The sequence below is a fragment of the Chinchilla lanigera genome, unplaced genomic scaffold, assembly GCF_000276665.1.
Source record: "Chinchilla lanigera isolate Chin_1 unplaced genomic scaffold, ChiLan1.0 scaffold00047, whole genome shotgun sequence".
In the NCBI taxonomy this organism is placed as follows: domain Eukaryota; kingdom Metazoa; phylum Chordata; class Mammalia; order Rodentia; family Chinchillidae; genus Chinchilla; species Chinchilla lanigera.
Genome location: NW_004955448.1, coordinates 1,861,840 through 1,884,372, shown reverse-complemented (window position 1 = coordinate 1,884,372; position 22,533 = coordinate 1,861,840). Strand labels below are relative to the sequence as shown.

The following is a 22,533-nucleotide window of genomic DNA, read 5'->3' as shown; positions in this document are numbered from 1 at the left end:
CAGAGTTCACCAAATGTTGTGAGCAGGATGTCAGTACTAAGACACAATTATAGAGTCTGGTGTGATGTTTAATTAAAACTTTTCATCTGATCAAGGGCACTGTCACTGTTGGTGACAATGTAAATTACCCATCACTGAGAAATTCTGCCTCTGGGAATTTATCCTAAGGCACTCTTAAAGAATGTGAGCTAAGACTTAGCTACAAGGATATTTACCAGACTGCTCTGTAAAGAGCAAAAATTTTAAAACAGCCTAAATTCCCAGTAGAAAGGGATTGGTTAAATATAGTATCATCGTACAGTGGAATACTATGTTCCGTGTTGCCATAAATGTAAAACATCGTATATACGCACACATATGTATGTGTTATACTCTGACATGGGGTGGAAAGAATCTGTGCTATTCCCCCGGTTAATAGGGACTGCATAGGATTGTGGGTATTTCAAATACTCGTTTTGCTTGTGTACCCATTATGAATGTGAACAACTCATAAAAAATAACGAAAGACAATTCACACTAGGGGGTTCTAACTGTAGAGTCCCACTGTTTATACCCAAAAGGGTCATGATTTTCCCTCCTTTCCCCATTTCAGCTCACGGAGCGGTTTAGGCCAGCAGACACCATCTAGCTTCACTAGGGCACACCAGGCATCTCAAACTGCTGGGCCACAAAGAAGAAGGGACATGCTCCCCATCCTAAGGGACTCGCCTGAAGGCAGGTACACATCTAGCTCAGGGAAGCCCGGGGCTTGAAGCACTCTGATACCTCCCAGAGACCAGATGCTGTGTTAAAGCACTTTGGTAAGGCAACACTTACCAAGGAAGGCTTCCAAATGCCTCCCATCAGAGCCGCTCATCAGAAGAACCTTCTTACAGAAAAAGGAAGTGTTCTATGAGAACAGGTGTGTAAATGAACAGGATGTTAGGAACTGGTGGCAAGCCCTCCTAAGGCAGGCATATGGAGAGAGAATTTGAGGGATGATGCAGCGTCCCGCCAGAAGCCATATCCCTCAACACCTCCCTCCTATGGACAAATACTACAAGACACTATTAAAGGGACACATTTCACTTTCAACTAGACCTTTTTTACATCTTCTGGTCTGAGTTTCAAATATACTGATTTTTGTTTATTGCAATTGCATGCTGCCCCCTGATGTTCATCTACATTATTACACCTTATTGAAATAGGTTGAAGGTAGAGTGGAAGGAGGCATGGCACTATTTTTTCCTGTAGCAATAAAAAGTTTGCTAGTTTTGGTCAGGATAGTGGCCAGTGCTATTTTATCATGTGCCAGGCACAATGCTAAGTGTGTGAAATTAAGTGTGTTTCATGTATTAAATCTCAATACTTCTAGAAAGGGAGATGTATTAGCTCCTCTTGAGCTTATGCAGTGCCTCACAATTTAAGGGGCAGGGCATCAAAGGTCACATCAGAGCAAAGCAGAATCAACAGGTGCACGAGCCACGGAGAGGAGGACATTGGAAAGAAGCTTCACGTGCAGATGCGAAGGTCAGTGCTGCAGGATCTCTATGCTAGTTGTAAGTAACACCTTGGCGGGTGCTTTCAGTTTGCCCTCCTAAAGGAACTATGTTCCTTAAAAAAGGTGTATAATTCACACACCATACAATTTTTTAAAGCACACAACTCAATAGTCTTTAGTGTATTCACAGAAATAGGCACAGCATAGTCAATTTTAGATCGTGTTCATCATCCCTAAAAGAAACACATGCCCATTTGCAGTCACTCCGCAGTTACCCAAACTCCAGGGATTCTGGACAACCATGAATCTGCTCTCCTTGTCTAATGAGTTTCCATGTCCATAGAGTTTTCAATTTTCATTTGTATAATTAGCTTATTTATACACTGAATTTCATACGAATAGAATCACAAATATGTGGTCCTTTGTGACTGCATACCGACACAGCACAGTGTGTCTTTCTCTTTCCTCTTTTGAGCTCTGTCTTTCTGTGCGGGTGTGTGTGTGTGTGTGTGTTGTGTGTGTGTGTGTATCTGTGTGTGTGTCTGCATTCTACTGTGGATTGGACCCAAGGTCTTTACACTGAGCTACATCCCTAGTCCTTTCTAAAAAAAAATTTTTTTAAGGAAGGATCTTGCAAGGTGGTAAATTGCTGGTATTACTGGCATGTACCACCATGCCTAGCCCAATGTTTTCAAGGTTCATCCATGCTGTAATATGTATAAGTATTTCTACTGTCAAGTAATATTCCATTGTATTGACATGCCACATTCTATTTATCCATTTATAAGTTACTGAACATCTGGGTTGTTGACACTTTTTTATAATTACAAATTATGCTTATATGAAAATCTACATTCAAGTTTTTTGTGTGCACATATAGTATCTCTGTTGGGTAAAACAAACAGAATTGCTGGGTCATAAGGTAATTCCACCTTTAAAGTACTGAGGAACTTCTAGACCATTTCCTAAGACAGTGGCACTCGGGGCTGGGGATTTAGCTCAGCGGCACAGCGCCTGCCTGGCAAGCAGGAGGTCATGAGTTTGATTCCCAGTACCGGAAAAAACAAAACAAAACAAAACAAAAAAACGTAAAGATAACTAAGACCCTGGCACTATTTTCATTTCCTCCAGCAGTGCATCAGGATGTAATTTCTCCATTTTTTCCCAAAACTGGGTATGGTCTGTCTTTTTCACTCTAGCCATCTTAGTGAGTGTGAAGTAATATTTCATGATGGCTTTATTTCCTATGTCCCTGATGGTTACTGATGTTGAGGGTCTTTCTGTGTAAAATCACTGGTTTGATACTGGTAACATAATAGCCAGTGAAGTTAGATAGAAATTAATATACAGTCAGAGAGGGATTAGGCTCTCAAGAAGTCATTGGAAAGAATGAAGACATCAGAATCCTGATTAGAGTCACTTCTAAAGAAAACCAAGTCTCAAGACAGAGATGCACTGACCAGACCTACATGCCTCCCTAAGGGATAAGCAGTAACTTGGAATTATACACCTGGTCCAGGAAGTCCAGATAGGCATATGGACTATATGAAAATAGACTATATAGGCATATAGTCACCCAGGTGGGTAGCCAGAGCATCTGGATCCAACCCTTCCCCCAAGGGTGCTATAACTGATTATAGTTTGACCCATGTTGTATCCACATTGTAACTTTGCTGTATAAACTACCCCTGACAAAGGACCTTGGTGGCAACCAACTTCTAGGACTCCTCTTATCTCTCAGGAGCTCTCTCTCAATAAACCTTTCCTACTTTTAACCTCCTTTGTCCTTTGGAATTCATTCTTTGATTTCAGGGAACCAAAACTCAGCACATCTGTCATCTAGCAGGTTAGGAGTTATATTTTCTCCTGTATCAGTAATCAGAGCCACACAGGCCAAATTAGCATCAAGTACCCTTACTTTTATTAGCACTCTGTCTTAGTTACTTTTTGCATTACTGAGACAAAATACCCAACACTCACAAGTTAAAGAGGACAGGCTTGTTTCAGCTCACAGTTTGTAGAGGTTCCAGTCCATAGTCAGTTGGCTCCAAGGCAGGGTGGAATGACAAAGGAGAAACAGTTCATGGTGTGGCAGGTAGAAGGCAACAAGCAGCAAAGCAAGACTGCCTTCCCTTTCTCCCTTTATGGTCCGCACAGGCCATAAGCTTCTTCTTTAGTGCCACCCACACCCAGGGTGGGGCTTCCATTATCCATATCCAGAACTATGCTAATTCCAGTCAGTGGACTAAGTTAGTACCACACACCCTTAAGCCCAGTATCACATGCCCTAGATCCACCCAGCTCTCAAAAGCCCCACCTATGAGTGTGTGACACTTTAGGGGACTTTTAGACACAAGCCATAACACATTCTAAATATCTCAGGTGAACTATGGTAAAGAACAATCAGAGCAGATGGAGTTGAAGATTCTGAAGATGGTCAGTCATTAGTTCCTTTACTGAAGCCTCTGTTAAAGGCAAGGGATGATACTAGGTGCTGGGGACAGGACAACAGCCACAAAGGGGCCATCTCTGTCCTCACAGAGCTTCACATTCTGTCAGGGAGAATAACAGCTAAACAGCTACTTACATAACTACATAATTACAATCATGAAAATTTCTGTAAAATAACTAGTAGAGGCCCTGAGACATATAACAAATGGCTGTGGCTTCATCTGGGGACTCAGGAGAAACTTCTCAGAGGCAGAGGAGTCTGAGTGGAAATCTACAGAATAAGCTTGCTGTCAGGTGAGTGGCACTGTGAGAAGACACTGACATGCGGGGCTCGAGTGGCCCAGGGCACGAGGCAGGGCTGAGGGCTGGAAGGCGGCCAGCGTGGCTGCGGAAGAGATCAAGGGTCACAATTTGTATTGTGGATCACAATTTTGACCTTATCCCAAAGAACAGTGAACGGTATTGTTTTAGATTTAAAGAGCGTCACGTGAGGCAGCTAGTTGAGAGACTGGATTTGTACATCAAAAGTTGCTCAGGCTGGAGTCCAAAGAATGCAGAAGTAAGAATGGAACTTCTGTTAGAAGATGAAATGAGGGGGCTGGGGATTTAGCTCAGCGGCAAAAGCGCCTGCCTGGCAAGAGCAAGGTCGCGAGTTCGGTTCCCGGTACCGGAGAAAAACCAAAAAAAAAAAAAAAAAGATGAAATGAGACTATGAAAGGCTGAGGTTTGGGCAGAGTCACTTTGCAGATGCTGAATTTCAAACTAACATTGACTTTGCTGCTCACCTGAGCTCTGTCCTTAGAGACTGTAAGAAATACGTAAAAGGAGAGAGAAAGAAAAGCTTGCGTTAAGGACAAGCTTTATTTAAGGTAAACCTGAGAGGGGCTACTGGCTCCGAAGTGCCAAAAGCAATTCTGTCTTACAGAGTAAGGGCTTATACGGTGTTAAAGGGAATTAGAGCCGGGCATGGTGGCACACACCTGTAATCCCAGCACTCGGGAGGCTGAGGCAGGAGGATCATTATAAGTTCGAGACCAGCCTGGGCTACAAAGTGAGTTCAAGGCCAGCCTGAACTGCATAGCGAGACCCTGTCTCAAAAAGACTAAATAAATAAATAAATGAATAAATGAATAAATGAATAAATGGATACATGGAATTAGGAAGTTAAGGGCCTGTTTTGCTCAAGATCGGCTCTTTGAGTCTATGGTCATCGGTCTGCCTGTGTTTGTGCAAGGGCTCCTATTCAAGAGGCTGAACGCCCCCTGACCTGGAATGTTTTGTTCAGTAAACAGATTTGATAGGCTTCATAGTTATGGAGCACAGAAGAATGTGGGTAAGGGCTGCAATCATGGGAAAATGTCCACTGGCTTTTTCCTTCAGAGATATGTATATTTCCTCTTTGAATTTCTCACAGCAACAACCACATAGTTCTGGGTTCAAAGAGAGTTTCCAAATAAATGGCTGTGTCCTCTCCCCAAATGTATGTTGAAATCCTAATCCCCGATGTGACAGTATTAGGGCGTGGGGCCTCTGGGAGGGAATTACATCCTGAAGGTGGACTCCTTGTGAATGGAATTAGTCCTTATAAAGGGACTCCAGGGAACTTTCTTGTCCTCTTCCTGCTGTGTAAGAAGCCTACAATCTCAACCCAGAGCCTGATCTACTAAAAGCTAACCATGCTGGCAACACGATCTCCGACTTCCAGCCTTCAGAAAAATGAGGAATGAGAGTGGTATAGGAGCCACCCAAGCTATGACACCTTGATGCAGCAGCCCCCTGGACAGAAGTATGTTAGTGACAGTGAACTAGCGCTACAACTAAAAATAAAATACCAACAGAATGTAAATGGTTGCTCACCAGAAGACACATACCCGACAGTTCACAGCAGCAAGGCTTATAATAGCCCCGAAACTAGAAACTACCCAAATGCCCATTAGCAGAAGGATGGGTAAACTGCAGTAGATCCCACGCTGCACAGCAGCAAGAATGCACAACCTACAACTGCATTTAGCAACAAGGAAGAAAGAAGCCAGATATAAATAAGAGTGTGTTGAATTAGTCCCTTTATATAAAGCACAAAAACAGGCAAAACCTAGATTTGTCCTAGGTGTCCCAAAGACTTTGGTCCCAAGGAGAGCCACTTTGCCAACCCAGGCAGTGACACCTGCTTGTTTGAAGCAGCATCTGCACCCGAGAATCCACCCTGGTCCCTCCTATAACAAGCCTGCTCAGAAAGTGAGTGGAGGTTGGGCTGACAGCTACTCCTCTGAATGCTAAGCGGTGGCCATAGTCCTACCCGAGCTTCTCCTGCCTGCAGCGCTCGGCTTATTTTCCTATCCAGATTCTTTGTCTTGACCTCTGACAGAATGATCAGAGTGACCGAGCTCTGAACCTCACACCAAGACACTTTCCAGTTTTCTCTTGAAGCTGCACCTCCAGTCTCTCTCCACTAGATTAGGTTCCCTGTGACTAAGCAAATAAGAATGGCACTGCAGTACCCACATGATGCTTGGGACTTGACCTGAATGGTGGCCTCCTCCCTGACCCCCGCTGTGTCCCTGTTGTTCCACAGTTCTTGTTTCCTTCATAGCTGGGGTCTTTCCTGTTGTTCCAAGTGTGTCCCTGTTAGCCCGTGTGGGGCTCACTTCAGCTCTGGGGAGTTAAAGGTCACCCCTCGCCCTCTCTCCTGCTGCTTGTTAAATAGAACTTGCAATTGGAAGTAAAATAACTCAATCTTATCTACATTGCAGAAGTCAGTAATCAAAAATGCAGGCTATAAGTAGATTCTGCTCACTTTTTAGCAATCTCCTCAGGAAACAATTATTTTTAAATTGATTTGTTCTTGTTTTAAATTCCATTCTATAACTAATGTATGGCAATTCAGTTACCTCATTTTGTAAATTCAATATCTTTGCTAAAATTAGAAGCAATTAAATAAATTATGTTCCATCTTGTCCTGAAGAACCAAGACCTAAGCTGAGCATCTGGTGAAGTACACCTGTAATCCCAGCACTCGAGAAGCTGAGGCAGGAGGATTGCTGTGCGTTTGAAGCCAGCCTGGACTACATAGTGAGTTCAAAGCCAGCCTGAACCACATAGTGAGACCTTGTGTACAAAAAAAAAAAAATAAAGATTGCTAAATGGCTTTCTAGAATATGTATTGGAATTAGCAAGGAAGAGAGACTGGGTGTTAGAAAATCAAAAGTACAGTGATCATTCTCATCTATGTTAAGAAGTTTACCTAGTCGAGACTATGAGCCTCTCAGTAACACAGTGATGCAGGGCTCTGGAATTCCGCAGTTGAAAGTGCTGGGCTCAGCTATATCACTAGGTTATACATCGCCCTTCCATCAACTCTTAGAAGCAGAGCGAGTACAGGCGAGTTGGGAACAGCATACAGTGTTCTTACAGTCACATCCCTGGACCAGTAACCTTGGCATCATCTGGAAAATGAAAATTCTACCCCAGACCTGCTGATTCAAAAATCTTGGGGGTGATGCCCATGCCATGTTTTAACGAGCCTTTTGGGTAATTCTAATGCCTGGTAGAGTTTAACAGCCACCACTCAAATTCGTCCTCTGCAGCACATAGAAACACCATTTCCTCCTCACATGTGAAGTCACACTGTCCTCTCTCCCCCTTGCCCCATCAGCCCATCCTGGGTATAAGGTCATTCTCTGCCTTTTTGTTTTTTTTGTTTTTTTTCCAGTTCCGGGAATCAAACTCACGACCTTACGCTTGCCAGGCAGGCGCTGTGTCTCTACCTTTCTTAACTAGGGTCCATGAAGAGACTGAGAACCATTCCAGTTAGAAATGACACATCCAGTCCTGTCTTATCTCTAGATATGCCCAGATAAGTGGTTCATACCACAAATATGTGAATGGAAGTAATGCCTTCAACTTCCTGATTACACTCCCCAAAGCAAAATATTGCTGGTTACCCTCTTCTTCCTCTTGGCTCATCCTCCCCAACCTGAATACTGATGAGGTATTTACCTATGGGGATGAAGACCATTTCCTAGGGGTCAAGGGAGCAACAAAACAGAAGGAACCTGGGCTCTTGTTAACTCATAGATCAGCGTTTGCCCAAGGACTTAAACTCCTTGCTGCTGGACTGTTATGTGAGATAAATAACACACAGCCATTTTGTTAGAACTGCTATGTTTCTCTTTATTACAACCTCACCCATACATTCTTTGGAAAGCACAGCTTTCTTCCTGCAACTTCAACCCTGCTTTCTTTCCTCAGGCTAGGATTTCATACACCATTCCCATAAATCCGCCCATCTCAGTCCACTTGTACTATGGCAACGAAGAGCTACTAGGTAATTTATAGATGTCAGACATTTCTCATAATCCTGAAGCCTGGGACGTTCACAGTCAAGGCACTAGCAGAAGCAGTGGCTGACGATGTTTGTCGGCTTCCAAGGGGGACCAGGGGCTCTTTCCCCACAGGCCACAAGGCAGAAGCCAAAAGGGAGGGCCACCCCAGCTCTTCACTAAGGTCCCTGGAGCCCTCATGCAGTAAGCGCCTTATAAATGCTCATCCCGTAATGCTATCACATTGATGCTTAGGCTTCAACACCTGAATTTGGTGGAACATGTTCAGACATACTTATTATATGTGTGTGTGTATACATGTATATGAATAAATAAATAAATAAATATATATATATATATATATTTTTTTAAGACAGTTGCCAATTCACATAAAGGACTTTTATTTCCAGTAATCATGGAGGCTCAGTAATTCAGACCAAGTTTTCCACTAAAAAGAACTACAAATATATAGGTAGTCTTTTTGAGAAAGGGTTTCACTATGCAGTTCAGGCTGATCTTGAACTCACTTTGTAGCCTCAGCTGGCATCGAACTCGCAGCAATCCTCCTGCCTCAGCCTCCCGAGCGCTGGGATTATAGGCATGTGTCGCCATGCCTGGCTTAGACAAATACATTTTTTTAAAAAATCTTGCTGGCCACTGTGGCACACACCTATAATCCCAGCTACTCTGGAGGTTGAGGTAGAAGAATCACGAGTTTGAGGCCCACCTGGATAACACAAGCAACATAGCCAGCTAATTCACATATATCAGAAGGGCTGGCAAGATACTTTAAAATAACAGGCTATGATGATGACAAAGGACCTGTGGGCTTGTTTCTGCTGCGAAGCATTTGTGAGTTCTAAAAGAGGAGACAGCAGTTGAGCGAGATTTCTCAGTCTTGACTGGACTAAGAGAAGAGAAAAGTAATAGTGAAAGCCAAGGAAGAGCAGACGGTGGTGACTCCTCTCCCACTTGAGACTGGGACCCTGAAAGGTTGCCTTTTAAGCGTGAGGATTAAGTGGAAATAGATTAACCCCGGAGGCTACAGTCTAGCTTTGGATCCTGGCAACGTCTGAGGTGGAACTAAGGTGGTCAGAATGGGTTACAAGCACCCCTATGTGCCTTCCTAAAAGCACGCAGAAGTCCTCTCCGGAGAAAGATGTTATAAGCTGCAGCCTCAAATGCTTTCTGCCATTTTTAAAAATTACATCTGGCACATACAGTAATAATAAATAACTAGGTATTTTAGAAGGCAGAAAACGAGCAGGAAAACAGAAAACACAAACAAACCTCGAGGACTCTGAATACTGGAGCTATCAGACACAGACCTGAGGCCTATTGCCACATAATTAACTTCCCCCAAATGTGATTCTTAAATCCGAATAAGACACCATTTGATTTGCATTTCTGCAGTGAGGCTGTGCAGCTGGCCCGTCCCTGTGCTCCGCTGGTGGCAGGGCTGGGGGAAGCGGATCTAAGGGCTCTGAGCTGCACCAACCCACCCCCACTCCACGGGGTCTCTCATCCACCAGGGACCAGCCTGGGCCCTACTGCATGGTGTTATTAGGGCGCCGAGCAGCAAAAGCAGGCAAGTCCCAACGCACAGGTGCTTTCCAGCTTCCACTTTCACAGTTGCTAATGCCCCTTCGGCCAAAGCAAATCACTCAACACACCCAGCTGCAAGGGCTGCAGAAGTGCACTCCACCTTTTGACTGAGAAGCAGCAAAGTTCCACTGCTAATGAACACTGGGCAGGGAGAGGAGGGGCTCTGGGGGCGTGTGCAGGACACCCGAGGAGTCCTAGGAGGTCTCCCTGAGAAGCTCTACCGCCTGATCAGAAAGGCAGGAGCGCCGCTTCTTCAGCCCCTTTGAGTGTTGAGTGCTTAAAAGGAAAAGCCGCCTTCCTCCAGTGCCCTCCCCAGGGAGGGAGGGGACGTTGGTTCTGGGACGGTGAGGTGGTTTACACTGAGCAGGCCTGACCTGTCAGCTGAGGCAGGTGCAACGGGCACAGAGGAGGCTAAGAGTGGCAACGGCACGAACAGCGGTGAGGGGTGCCCAGTGGTGGCCGTGAAGCACTCATAGCACTTAGACCAGAAAGTAAAAATGAAGTCAAAGGATGAAAATAAAAATTCTACTCCAGAAAATAGAGTAAAAAGAAAATCTGTCCCTATTGCCCAACTCATGGATCCTATAGTTTGTTTTTTTGTTTGTTTTTTTGTCTGAGATAGAGTCTCACCATGTAGCCCAGGCTGGCCTTGAACTCATAGAAATCCTACTGTCTCAGCCTCCCGAGCGCTGGAATTTAGATGCTGTACTCTTCAAACTCCCCCACATAGAATATTCAGTTGCCAGTTGTCATTTATCAACTTGCTCATCTGCTAAAAGCTTCTGGGACAGAGGCAAGCTGACAGGTGGTGGAGAGTGCCATTTGGATCTTACCATCGAACTGCCACTCCCTCCTTAGCTGTAAATACATGCGTGCATTTCATACCCATAGCTATTCAATCTCATTTCTTGACCCCATTACTTATTTTCGTTATTGATGGCAAGTTTTGAAAGAGGCACCTACATGGATGATCCACAAACTTTTGGTGGAAGCTAACTAATCAGAGGACAGTCAAAACTGTAAATTGATAATGCAGTGTTCACTAGTACCAGCAGCAGTTCTAATTTGTTACATTAAATCCTCATAACCAACCCATAAAACAGTTACAAACAACATTAGTAGCTATTTCATGGAAAACTAAATAATTTTCCCATTCTACAGAAGTGGAGACTGAGGCACAGAGAGGTTGGGAAGTTTAGCTAGGTCACACAGCTAGTTACTCTATACTTAAACCAGGATTTGAGCTCAGTAGTCTTGCTCCTCAAACTACACTTCCTCAATACCACTACCTGCTCTGTGTTCTGATGGGGCGACAAAAAGTGCTCTGGGAAGACCAGGAGGACAGTGTCCTGGGCCCAGGACGGGAGTCAGAGACTCTGTCTGGGGGAGGGCAGACCTGGGCGCCCATGGAAATACTAGCTGCAGTCGCCTGCAATGGCGCTTAGTGGACTGGCAGCTCCAGTCGCAGGGCTGGCTCCCTCACCACGTTCCCACAAGGCCACGCGTCCTGCAGCAGCTCCCGGCCATGGCTGCCCAGAGTAGAGACAGGACAGGTCTCTCCTGCAGAACATGAACCCCTCTGGCAAGAGACTGGCTCAGGGCCTCGTCAAGCACTGCCACACTTCAGCAGAGGCGTGCACTGCTGGCTAACACTCCTCCACCATGCCTTCCTCCCTTGTCTGCTCCACAGGGCTCAAAACTGCACTGCCATCAGAAACCCTCGCGGAATCTTCTGGCTCCTCCCCCGACTTTCTCCTCGCAGACAGTGTCCCACCTGGACATCTATTTCCTGGAGGACCCAAAGCAACACAACACTCAGGGTGAGCAGACTTCTGCATTGTCGTTGCAGCTGCTCTCACAACACCAAGATCCAGTAGTTCTCTTCTCAGGCTCCGTCACCACCACCCAAGGCCCTGGCTCAGGTGAAACCCTAGCTTCTTTGCTTTTCTCAAAGTGACTTTAATTGACTTAATGATTGCTGCCCCCCTCCAAAACTGCTAACCCTCAGTATGGCTGTACTACTTCTTAGGAAGCAATTATGGTGAAATAAAACAAGGATGGCGCCTTCATCTAATAAGAGTGGCACTCACCTGACATTGAAAATGCTGGCAATATTTTATTATAGCAGCCAAAGCTGACTGATACAGTGCATCAAGTTGTGCTCAATCTGCTCCTGCTCTTCTGACAGTTCTTTTCTTTCTTCTCATGGTCAGACGTCTGAAATGAGTTTTGGGAGGCAAAGATCATCATGTCCTGTCAACAGTGCTGGTTGCTTCTGGGGCTTCTGAAGGAGGACAGGACGGTGATGTGATGGAAGCCTGGGGGTGGTTTACCCTGAGGAGGTGATGTCTGAGGTGGGGTCTGAAAGAGGACAGAGCAGCCATGCAACGTGCTGAGAAGGAGCCAGTGCAGGAGACCTACAGCTTAGTGCACTGGCTTCCTGTTATTCCTCTCAGCAAATGACCACGCCTAAAACATTAAGGACAAACACAACACATATTTACATCTGATGGTTAGAACCAATTGTTATTTTCTTCCCTAACTCCTCCCAGAATACTGTGTACGTTCCATGAAGGAAGGGGCCTTGTCAGTCTTATTCCATGCTGTAGCCCCAGAGTTGAACGCATCAAATCAAATATTTACAGAATAATTCTCCAGCTGAATGCAAAAATAACTAAATAAGCCATGGTACCTTTACTTAATATGACATAAAAGTTGATAAAGTACTGGAGCATGTTTATGTCATGTTAAGGAAAAAAACCAAGATACAAATTACATATAAATGTATAGGAAAAAATGGCTAAAGGAAAATATCTTAAAATCTAATAGTGTTGGCTTTGGGACAGTATATCATTAATAGGGATTTCCCCATTTTTAAAAATTTTCTACATCTCCAAATTTTTGGTAATGTGTACATATATGATCTGATCAAACAATATGTGAATGTTTAAATTAAATATATATAAATATGTATATATATATTATATATATATAAAATCTTACAGGAAAAGACACATTACCATTAATCACCCTCAAAATATATACCCTTGCTTTAAACACACTTGTCCCACTATTCTTGCAGCTTTCTGAAGCAGGTCTGGAAGTGCTCTTTCATGAGTGTCTTCAGATGTGCTGTAGTGGCTGCCTTGATGTCCTCAAACAACTCAAAATGTTTACCTGTCATGCTCATTTTTTATTTTTGAGGAAGAACCAGAAGTTGCATGGCGTCAGACCTAGTGCATAAAGTGGATGAGGACGCATTGTAATATTTTTATAAGCCTCCAATTCAGTTGGACGGCATTTGGCAGCAGCATTCACTGTATTCTTTTGATCACACCTTACAAAGACACTCAGGAAAGAGGACTTCCAGAACTGCTTCAGAAAGCAGCAAGAACAGTGGGTAAGTGTGCTTAAAGCAAGGGGGAGTATCTTTTTTTTAAGAGAAGAATACACTTATTGGGGAAATAATTTATTATCTGTCTGAGAGAGATGGAAAGTGTCCTAAGTGGGTTACCAAGGGCAAAAAATTTAAGGGATTTTTATAGAGCAAAACCACAAGGTGAGATGAGTCCAAGGTGGGGAGAAAATGCAAAATCACAAGGTGGGCACGAGGTGGGACAAAACTGGCTGACCAGTAAGATTATGAGCATAGTTGCTCAGGTAATATTGATTAAATGGGGATCAAACGGGGGAGTGAGTCATGTACCAAGCAGGCAGGAAAGAGAACAGGGACTTTTCCTGGAGCGGGTGGGTCAGTGGCTCTTCCTGGGTTCCCCAAGGTGATGGATCCCTATTTAGAAAATCAGTCCCTGCTGTTTACTCCTAGGGTAAGTATGTGGGTGCATTTGTTCATCTATGTCTTGAGGTCTGGCTCTCAACAGAGGTGCCTCCCACAGAGTTGCAATGTATCCCATCTTCTGCACTGGCTCTTTTGGAAATAATTAATTATTTCCCCAATAAGTATATTCTGCTCTTTAAAAAAAGATACTCCCCCTTGCTTTAAGCACACTTATCCACTGTTCTTGCTGCTTTCTGAAGCAGTTCTGGAAGTCCTCTTTCATGAGCGTCTTTATAAGGTGTGATAAAAAAAAAAAATACAGCTGCCAAATGCCATCCAACTGAACTGGAGGCTTATAAAAATATTACAGTATCATCTGCCTATGATATTTTTACCTAATTTAGCTGTCTATAATATTCCCCCTCTGAAGAAGTACCCTGAGGGGCTGGGGATTTAGCTCAGCGGCAAAAGCACCTGCCTGGCAAGCGCAAGGTCGTGAGTTCAATTCCTGGTACCGGAAAAAAAAGACAAAAACAAAAAAACAAAAAAAACAAAAAAAAAACAACAACAAAAAAGAAGTACCCTGAACTGCCATGAGGGAGCAATGGACAATGACCAGTCTGGCTTCTTCAGGCTGAAAGGCATCATAATTATGATTGACAGTCAAGAGATACCCTTCAGATAGTCTATCTAAAGGCCCTTGATAGACACCAGGCATTTTCATCCTGGGTAGGCATATAGCTTTAAGTCAGGAGGAGACAAAGGCAAAGAAACAATTAAGTATGCATAGGCCAAATAATAAATAAACAGCATAATTATGAACACAATCAACAAAGGTTTCCACCAGGAAGAACCAGTAATAGCTTCCCATAAAGAGGATAACTCTCACGTTATTGTATGTAGACAATAATATGTACTATATCGTATCTGTAAAACCAGCCTCAGCATCATTTTGAATAGCTGGCAACCTGGAAATAGATAGATAGATAAATAGATGACATATATATATGACAGTATTTAGACAGGATGAAATATCTCTCTCCAAGATGGGAGCTGGGTTGTTAGGCATAATTAAAATGAATGAAGAGGGCTGGGGATTTAGCTCAGCGGCAAAAGCGCCTGCCTGGCAAGCGCAAGGTCTTGAGTTCGGTTCCCGGTACCGGAGAAAACCCAAAAACAAACAAACAAACAAAATGAATGAAGAGAAAGTCACCCCTGTTATAGCTTTTTCTTATTTTAAAGAGAAAAAAAAAATAACAAAATAACAACAATGAAGACAAAAACAAAACAACACAAACACAATAAAAAAAGATACAGGAATTCAAAACAGGATGATAGGAATTAACAATGGTTGTTATATTACACAGGGTTATCTTCAACAAAGTTGCTCAGATTACCAGATGTAAGAATGCAAGATTGATCAAACAATTAAAGACAATAACAAGTAATTAAGAAATTAGAAACAATACAGAGCTTCATTAAACAAGATGGTAGGAATTCAACAATGGTTGTTATACTGCATATTGTTGTCTTCAAATTAGTTGTTCTGATTACCAGATAGAAGCACGCAAAATTGATCAAGAAAAAAAAAATTAAGCATTAGTTAATGCTGTTCCTTTCAATAAATCAATAGATTCAGCAATACACTTATCCCACCTGTCTTTGTATATGTATTTTTTTGAATTTAAAGAGAAAAGAACAAAAACAAAGACATAAACAAAAAAACCATAAAAACAATAAAAATGTTACAGAATTTCAAAACAAGGTGATAAGAAATTAACAATGATTGTTATATTACATATTGTTATCTTCAAAGTGGTACTCAGATAACAAGAAATAGGCATGTAAGAGTGATCAAACAACTACACATTAACTGTTCCTTTCAATAAACCAAGAGAAATTAGTAGTACAATTATCTTAACTATTGTCTGTGTATATATATATATATATATTGTCCCTTCTTTCTTTTTTTTCCCTCTTCCCGGTTGTTCTTTCCTTTTAAGCAGTTTCTTTCTCTTTCACAATATCTATTGTACCCTTCAGATTTTATTTACTCTTTCAGGTTCTTACACTATGGAGGCAATATGATGTTTACACATGTGAGTCTGATTTATTTCACTTATGAGTATGGTCTCTAGTTGCATACATTTACCTATAAAAGCCTTGAGTTTATCTTTTTGTATAGCTGAGTAATACTCCGTTGTATAAAACTACCACATCTTTTTTTATCCGTTCCTCAGTTGATGGGCATTTGCGTTGTTTCCAAGATTTAGCTACGACAAATTGCACTGCTATAAACATGGGTGTACATATATCACTGTGGTATGATGTTTTCAGTTCTTCTGGGAAAATACCCAGAAGGGGAATAACTGAGTTTAGTGGGACTTCCAATCCTAGTTTTGTGAGGAATCTCCAAACTGATTTCCACAGTGGTTTCACCAATCTACACTCCCACCAGCAGTGAAGTAAGGTTCCCTTCTCCCCACAGCCTCTCCGGCATTTGTTATTGGTTGATTTCTTGATGATAGCCATTCTTTCTGGGTTGAGATGGAATCTCAGTGTTGTTTTAATTTGCATTTCTCGAATGACTAATGATGTTGAACATTTTTTCATGTTTTATTTGCCATTCATATTTCTTCATGTGAGAAGTGTGTATTCATCTCAGATGCCCATTTTTGGGTTGGGTCTTTGAATTTTGGGGGACTGATTTTTTTTTAATTCTTTATATGTTCTACATAAATGTCCTTTGTCTGAGGGGCAGTTGGTTAAAATTTTTTCCCAATTCATGTTTTTCTTTTTACCCCATTAGGGATTTCTTTTGATGTGCAGAAACTTTTCAATAAGATGAGATCCCAGTTGTTGATTCTTTGAAGAATTTCCCATGCAGTTTTGTTTCTGTTCATGAACTCTCTGCCTACTCCTATGTCTTCAAGATTTTTACCTACTTTCTCGTCCAGTAGATTTAATGTTTGTTTCAATATTTAGATCTTTGATCCATTCTGACTTTAGTTTAGTGCATGGTGATAGACTTCTGCTTAGTTTTAGTCTTTGGCATGTGGAACACCAGTTTTTCCAGCACCATTTAATAAAGAGGCTATGTTTTTTGCAGTGAGTTTGTTTGGCCCCTTTGTCAAAGATAAGGTGGCTGAGTGTGTTTGTAGTTGTGTCTGCGTCTTCTAATCTGTTCCAATGATCTCCAGGTCTGTTTTTTTGCCAGTACCATGCTGATTTTATTGCAGTAGCTTTGTAGTATAATTTCAAGTCAGGGATTGTGATGCTTCCTGGAGAAGGGTTCCTTTTTCTTCACAGCCTCTCCAGCATTTGTCATTGATTGATTTCTTGATGATAGCCATTTTTTCCGGGGTGAGATGGAATGTTGGTGTTGTTTTAACTTGCATTTCTCCAATGACTAATTATGTTGAACACTTTTTCATATATTTATTCACCATTAATATTTCTTCATGTGAGAAGTGTGTATTGTTTCCCAAGATTGCTTTTGTTATTCTAGGCCTCTTCTGGTTCCAGATGAATTTTATGTTTTCTCTAGATCCATGAAGTATACTGGTATACTGGTATTTTACTGGTATATAATAATTTTACTGGTATTTTACTGGTATATAATAATTTTACTGGTATACTGGCATTATACTAGTATATAATGGTATTTTAATTGGGATTGCATTGAATCTGTAAAACAATTTTGGGAGTATGGCCATTTTCACAATGTTGGTTCTTCCTATCCATGAGCATAGACTATCTTTGCATTTTCTCATATCCTCTTTGATCTCTTCTTTTCAGAGTACTATAATTTTCACTGTATAGATCTTTTACTTCTTTTGTTAGATTGATTCCTAAGTATTTCATTTTTTTAGATGCTATTATGAAAGGTGTGGTTTCCCTAATTTCTCTCTCAGTCTGTGTGTTGTTTGTGTACAGGAATGCTACTGGTTTTTGAGTGATGACTTTGTATCCAGCTACACTACTGAATTTGGTTATTACATCTACAAGCCTTTTGGTGGAATTTTTGGGGCCTTCTTATAGAGTATCATGTCATCTGTGAATAATAATTTCACTTCTTCCTTTACTATCCCTATTTCTGTTATTTCTCTTTCTTGTCTAATTGCTCTGGCTAATATTTCCAGAACTATATTGAATAGGAGAGGTGACAGTGGACATCCTTGTCTTGTTCCTGATTTTAAAGTGAAAGCTTTCAATTTTTGACCATTTAATATTATTTTAGCCATTGGTTTGTCATAGATAGCTTTTATCAGATTGAGGTAAAGACCATCTATTACTATTTTGTGTAGGGTTGTCATCATGAATGAGTGCTGAACTTTATTGAAAGCTTTTTCTACATCAGTTGAGATGATCATGTGATTTTTGTCTTTGGCTCTACTGATACGGTGTATTACCTTAAATGATTTGTGTATATTGAACCATACGTGCATCCTGGGATGAATCCCACTTGGTCGTGGTGTGTAATCTTCTTGATGGTTGCTTGTACTCTGTTTACTAGTATTTTATTGAGAATTTTTGCACCTATACTCATTAGGGAGATTGGCCTGTAATTATCTTTTTTGTTGGGTCTTTCTCTGGTTTTGGGATCAGGATAATACTTGCCTGCAGGAATGAGCTAGGGAGAATTCCTTCCCTTTCAATTTCATTAAAGAGTTTGAGAAGAATTGGTCTTCAAATTGGTCTTGAGAAGAATTGGTCTTGAGAAGAATTAAGTCTTCACTAAATTTCTTGTAGAATTCAGCTATGAATCATCAGGACCTGGGCTTTTCTTCACTGGCAAGTTTTTTTATTACATTTTCAACTTCACTTGCTGATATTGAGTTATTCAGGGTTTTTATATCTTCTTCATTTAGCTTTGGTAATTGGTATGTATCTATAAATCTGTCCATTTCCTCTGTGTTTTTCATCCTATGAGTGGTTTCTCAGGCAAACAAAGATATGCAAGAAAAATCTATCAAGTAGTGACAGCCTAAGGGTTGTGAAAAATAGTGGATTACCTCCTCATCAGTAACTCCTTTCACTGAGGTGTGATGGCTGGAAGGAAGGCCAGGATTGAAAAGAAGGACCGAGAGACTAGCACCAGTGTCAGAAATAAGCTGTTTACTTTTTCCTCTATAGTCATGATTACGCAGGGCTCCTCTTTGAAGATAACGGTCTGGCCAGAGGGAGAAGGCAGAGTAAGCCCTGGGCCCCTTCATTCCTGCTGGACCAGCTGGTAGGAGGGGTCTGAGCTCTGGGGCCTTCACTTCAGAGGGCAGTCTGACCTCTAGGGGTAACCTTTACAGTCAGGGCATGGCCCAGGGGGCTTCTTAGGGCAGTCCCTCTTGAGGTGGCCTGGCTTTTGACAGCAGTGGCTGATCAATGTAGTCGACGAGTTCTTCTTGGGGCCCTGAGAATCAGACTTAGGGTCTGTTTCTCTTAGTGCTGCAACAAAGGCAGCTGTTTTTTCTCGGTCTCTGTTTTCTCTCCTTGGCTTCCTCCTCCTCACAGCTATAAAATACTGAGGAGGCAATTCTTACTAACATCTCAAGTGAGCTATCTGGGGCAAAAGCCATTTTTTCTAGCTTTTTTCTGCTATTTGGGGCTGACTGAGTAATAACTTATCTGTAAGAATAGTTTGTCCTCTACTGACCTGGGATTCAGGGAAGTATGCTTTATCAATGCCTCTTGTCTAAGAAAGCAGAGGGGTGTTCTCTCCAGCCTCTCAGCACCTTAGGATCCTGCAACCACTTAGTGTCCTCTCCCCAACCATCAACACAGGCAGCAGGAACATGTGGATGAAGTCCTCGGCCCACTGGTCAGTCTCAGCACCAGCAGGCACAAAGTGTCCCGGGCAGGTAACCTAGACACGTACTTCTCCATGAAGGCAGTTCTTCAAAATCTGAACATAGGGCACCCATGCAATCCATGAAGTCTCAGTGCAGACCTCTCTGGAGCTCCACTCGCTCCTCCACCACAGCCTGTACAGTTAGGGGAAGAATGGCCTCCAGGGAGTCTCCCCAGGTATTGCACAAGGTCCTCCTGGTTTCCAGCTCCTGAATGGCTCCCGCCTCCCCAGTCAGCTTGACCTCTGAGTCGTCGGGCGTCGGTACTCTCATGTTCACCGAGTCCTTGTTCATCAGCTGCTCCTCCACTGACTCCAGACCTTTCTGGCTCTCAAGGGCAGGGCCAAGAGCAATCCACAGTGTGGCATGTTTTCCCAGAGGTTTCTCCATGCCGGGATGGTTCATGCACGTCTCCGGGCGGGCCTGTTGCATCGGTGCTTCTCTGTGGCATGGCGTTTCTTGACTGTGTGGCGGTGGCCAGCCCAAGGGCCAGCGCATGTCTCCACACTGCTTCCTGGGCACCTGCTGCCTGCCTTTCTGAGTGCCTGCACGGCTGGGTGTGCCAGGCCCCGAAGGGCCGGTGCTTCCCAGCCGCATGGCCTCCAGGAGTGGGTGCCTGCAGCCCACCTGCCTTCCCAGGCCCCTGCTCGGCTGGGTATGCCGGGCCCCGAAGGGCCAGCGCTCCCCAGCTGCGCAGCCTCCCAGAGCAGGTGCCTGCGGCCTGCCTGCCTCCCTGGGCACCTCTCCTTGTTTTTTTTTAAGAGACAAGTTGCCTATGAGTTGTCACTCTCAGCCTAGAAATGCAAGAATGGGGAATCTGAAGAGCTAAGATTGTCTCCTCACCAGTGGAAGATCAGACCAGAAAGGAAACTGAGGCAGGACAGGTTCAACATTTCCTCAAGAATATAGATGAGGATCAGGCCAGTCTGTCTCAGTAAAAACTATTCTCCAAGTCTTAAGAATGGCCACCAACCTAGTATCTTTTAATTGCTGGAAGGAGTCTGTTGTTTAATAGGCATGCATTTTTCTAGGTATGAACTAGATTTCATAAAAAGACTCATTTTACAGAATTTTATATTAAAGTCCACTAGGGGCACTCTAATATTACTCTTACTAGTGCTGTTTTGTCTAAAATCAAGAGAGGAACACCAGTAAAATCAACAACTAATTCAAATGCAACATACACAAAACAGGAATTAAGACGGTCCCATTAAAGAAGCAAAAGAACCTTATAACCTTTCCATGTTTTTAACTTAAATTTATCATCATTTTAACAAACTTATATAAGATAGAAAGCATAAACAATTATAAGCAATGGGCAAAGATACCAAATTGTGAAGCATAAAAACTTTTGGTTACCTAAATGAGTCATGACCCAGAATCTATGAAACAAAAACAAACTCTTACCTCTGGCCACTTATCTCAGTAGAAGACCTCCAAATGTTATAGGGGAAAGAAACTCCCAATCTGTTAGAGTCCAACATGAATTTGTATTTTCTAAAATCAAAGAATAAATTATAGGAACAATGGAGGTTAGGAGCAGAATATATTTACTGGGGAAAGAAAGCTTCTATCTGAGAGAGACAGAAGGCATCCTAAGTAGGTTGCCCAAGGGGGGGAGTATCTTGAGGGAGATTAGTGACAATGTATCTTTTACTATAATAAATTATTTTAAACACTCACCATATATTTCTATCACATCTCATGCTACCTTTATAATGGCCTGGCTTTGTGCTAGAAATAATCCTACCAAGTAAAGACTAACTGCTCCCTGGATGTCTTCTGATTCTTCTCTCCTTTCTCCCCCATGAGAAAAATTACATCAACCTCCAAGGCATCTTGGGGTACAGTTATTTGTCATATCTCCTCTTCCACTCTGCTCCCTAGGGAATGGAGTCTTACTTTTTTGTCTCTATATTCCCAACAGTATTTTTTTCTTTTTTCCCTTGTGCCTGCACTTTAAACAGAGTTGCTCCATGGTACAAGAGCCTTCTATCAGGTCTCCCCACTAATTAAGCCTTTGCTCCCCCAAATCTGAATCTAGTTGAATGACCAGTCTATTTGAGATAGCAGAGTTTAGCTTAAAACATAAACCACAGCTTTGTCAGTAATTCCAGAAGAGAAGCCAGAGCCCTACTCAACGGATCATCCCTTCCTCCAGCCCAGCTCTGGCTCCTCTTCCTTCAAAGATGCTCGGCCAGCTCCCTTGTCTCCTTGAGGACTTTGCTCACATACTAGCCTACTAGGGAATTCCTTCATGACCTATGAAAAGCAATATTCCTGCCCATAACTCTGCATCCCTGACCCCACACACTCTATTTTTCTCCATGGTACTTAGGAACTTCTTGTACAGTAATTATTTTTCATGTGGCCCTTTCCCAAGGAAAGCACCACAGTGAGAGCAGAGTCCTTGTTCACTGCTGGCTCCCTAGAGCTGAGAACAATGTCTGCTGTACAGTTCTCTCTCGATTGTTTTCCCCAGTAGTGGGGATTGAACCTGGGGCCTCTTGATTGCTGGACAAGTGCTCTACCGGTGAGCTACACTGCCAGCCTTCAATAATTATTCTTTTAAATGGACAAATTGCTCAGTATATTGAATCAATGAATGATGCAAAATCCTGGAGGAGGCAGTAGCGGGAAGGGAGAAGGGATAGAGGACTCTTTCACGGCAACCATAGGTACAGTCCAGAAACAACAAACAGAGCTAGGCTTGCAGATGTAAAAGGATATGCCCAGAAGGATAATGAGGCTGGGCTTTCCTTAGAAAGAAAACAAAACAAAACAAAACAAAATGAAAAAACAAAAGCAAAACAGTGAGAGGATATGAAGTCAGGGACCACAGAGCAGGAAGACTGAGGACTCAGAAGTGAGAGCGGACTGGCTGTTTAGTGCACTGCCCTTTGCCCTTATCAATCCTCCCCAAGGCATGCTCACATAAAATATTAAGGGCAAGGAGAAAGTGAGTGACACTACTAATGAAGAGGCATAAATGGGCTCTCAGAATCACCTTCTGAAAGACGCTTGTAGGGAGGGGAGGACACGCCATTTAGAAAGCTG

General features: G+C 42.7%; 1 long non-coding RNA gene across 3 annotated transcripts in view; it reads right to left on the bottom strand.

The window, feature by feature from the left end:
• The window catches only part of LOC102026815, a 28,888-nt gene extending 7,920 nt beyond the window's left edge, over positions 1–20,968 (bottom strand). For all 3 annotated transcript variants that reach the window (XR_001235790.1, XR_262456.2, XR_262457.2), the window contains exons 1-2: positions 20,884–20,968; positions 11,946–12,216 (exon numbers count right to left, since the gene is read on the bottom strand). This is a non-coding gene — a long non-coding RNA (uncharacterized LOC102026815). The remainder of the gene's footprint in view (positions 1–11,945; positions 12,217–20,883) is intronic.
• Between the last annotated feature and the right edge of the window lie 1,565 nt (positions 20,969–22,533).